The sequence below is a fragment of the Penaeus monodon genome, chromosome 7 (genome assembly GCF_015228065.2).
Source record: "Penaeus monodon isolate SGIC_2016 chromosome 7, NSTDA_Pmon_1, whole genome shotgun sequence".
Lineage (NCBI taxonomy): Eukaryota > Metazoa > Arthropoda > Malacostraca > Decapoda > Penaeidae > Penaeus > Penaeus monodon.
In genome coordinates, this window is record NC_051392.1 from 12,942,452 (window position 1) to 12,944,951 (window position 2,500).

The 2,500-nt window shown below is 33.8% G+C and overlaps 1 protein-coding gene across 1 annotated transcript in view; it reads right to left on the bottom strand.

The window, feature by feature from the left end:
* The window catches only part of LOC119575539 (inositol-tetrakisphosphate 1-kinase-like), a gene marked incomplete in the record, with an annotated part of 26,405 nt that overhangs the window by 15,748 nt on the left and 8,157 nt on the right, over positions 1 to 2,500 (bottom strand).

The following is a 2,500-nucleotide window of genomic DNA, read 5'->3' on the forward strand; positions in this document are numbered from 1 at the left end:
TTCTTGCATCAGGAATGATGATATAGTTGATTCTGAAAATTAACTATAATGTCTTTGCAGCTTGATTTGAGCCCCATTAAGATCAAGGTCCCCTTTGACCTCATGCTGCACAAGCTGACTGCTCTCTACGCCCAAGCTCTCAATAATGACCCAAAGGTTAGCTTTTTCATCCTCACTTAGGGTTCTTGTATGTAAGCTGACCCACCAAGTTTCAATTACAGTTTAAGTGTCTTTCAGTGTCCATAATACAAGAATTAGGCATCTTGCAACTCAGTGAATTAACATAATTCTTAAGCTGAAACTGTAATACCTTTTTTTGTCTCATTTTTGCATGTGATATCATCTTCTCATGCATTGCAGGCTCTACTTGCAATCAAGAGGGTTGAAAAGTACATTAGTGAAAATCCCAAAACCTTCATAATGGATCCATCCCTGGGGTATGTCAGCTTCTCCAAAGGGACCAGACTTACCATCTTTTGCAACAGTGCACCAAGGAGGATGGTTTGTAATGAGTCTTGCTCATCTCACTCTGATTTTAGTTTGTTATACGGTTAGGTGAATTTTAGGGAAGTGAATATTTGCAATTTCTTGAGGTAGTTTAAGATGTTGTGTGGGTTTGATTAGAAAACTTGCATTACATTATTGCATTATATTTATTGGTTTAGTTGATATAATTCACTTTTTGAAAATAATGCTGATATCATTCAGACTATGAAGTATTTGTCTGTCTTTCCAGTAGCTTCAAACAAAATAAATTTTGTTAAGGATGTATTATAAGTATATTTTTGAAAAGTATTATCAGTCTTCACCATAAATTAGGAACAAATATTTTATATAATGTTTAACTTTCCAGATAAAGTTTTCACTCCTACTTATGCCAAGCTGACAACCACAGATATTCAGTTAAACAAAAAAATGCTTGCTGAAGCCAGTGTGACTTTCCCTATGGGTGAGTAAAAGCTCTAAGATATCACTTTTTTATCTGTAATTATTACTATATTAGGTTGACATTTGTTATTACACATGTTATTGTCTGATCCAGTGTGCCCCTTTGATTTAGGTTGTTGGATTAGTATTTCTTTTCATTTATAAAATGCCTTGTCTTATTTATTCACTGTTAATCTTAGGGCTTAGGCTTGTGAATAGTATCTAATCTTGTTAAATATTGAGGTAGGTGTTATTTAATCTTATTTTGCTATTGTTTAGGATATGTAATTAATTGTATGACTTGCATATTAGTGTTGGTATAAAGAATATTAAGTATATATAAGCCATTAATATTTTTTCTGAATGGTCATGTTGCTTACAGATACTGTTGTTGTTGTTGTTGTTGTTGTTTTAGTTATTGGTAAGGACTGAACAGTTGTGGATATGGGTATACAAGGTTAAAAGGTCATCTGGCATTGAGTCAGTGACACATTACATGGAGTTATGGATAACTAAATCATTTATGGGACTCTGGATGATTTTTTTCTAAAATGTACGAATCTCAGAAGCATTGTCCTTTTTTTCTCTTCTTGTGATTGTTTTGGAGAGTGTTTCTAGGTGTTCTTATGGTTAGCTTCTTTTTTTTTTTTCAAGAAATTAAATCTTGCAATATTCTTTGCTTTACAATATATATTTGTGTCACAGCTTTGCTGCTGATGTAAATTAGGTTTTAGTTTATCACTTGGCAGTATCCAGTAGATATCTGTGTGTGATAAATGCTAGGAATTTTTCAGGCATTGTCAAAGGATTATGATAAAGAAAGGGGGTTATACATGCTCAGTGGGATCCTTTAGCTTTCAATCTAAAGATGAAAGCTAAGGTTCCCAAAGAATTATAATGATACAGAGAAGTAGTAAGACTATTGAAGTGGTTGAGTCTTTTTTTGAATAGTAGATGGTGAGTTTTATGCCAGCATTCTTCCAGTCGTGGCTCACGGACAATACATTCCACACTCGTGTATCAATGGGTATGATGTAAAAGACCCTTTCACACTTTCTAAATGCCAAATGAGTCTAATCACCTTCCAAGAGGTTTGTGCAATCGTGACAAGTCTTTCTCATCACCACGGCCTTCAGTCAAAATGCTTACGATGGCAAGTTCATATCACTGGGCCCACAGCCAGATTTTCCTATTATTGTATTTTCACATCACCTGCCCCTCATATTGAAGTGGTTAAACAAATCCAGTTTCTTTCTGTAAAACTATCTAATCCAGCATTCGAACACATTTTAAAAAATATTTTCAGTTTGTAAGCCGGTTACTGGAGGTGGGACTAAGGAAGCCCATGAGGTAAGTAGTTTTTAAAAATTTATGATATAAAATGTTGTCATGCTTGTTTACTATCCCATTTATTATTAAACATTGCTGTGAGGAAAAACAGCAAATGTTTAACCAAATATTTGTTAAGCTTTATGATGAATGTGCCTTACCAAGCAGTATGCATGAAATCAACTATATGTCTATATAGATATGTAACTGTTTCTCACTTGCTTTTTAAGAATCATTATTAACA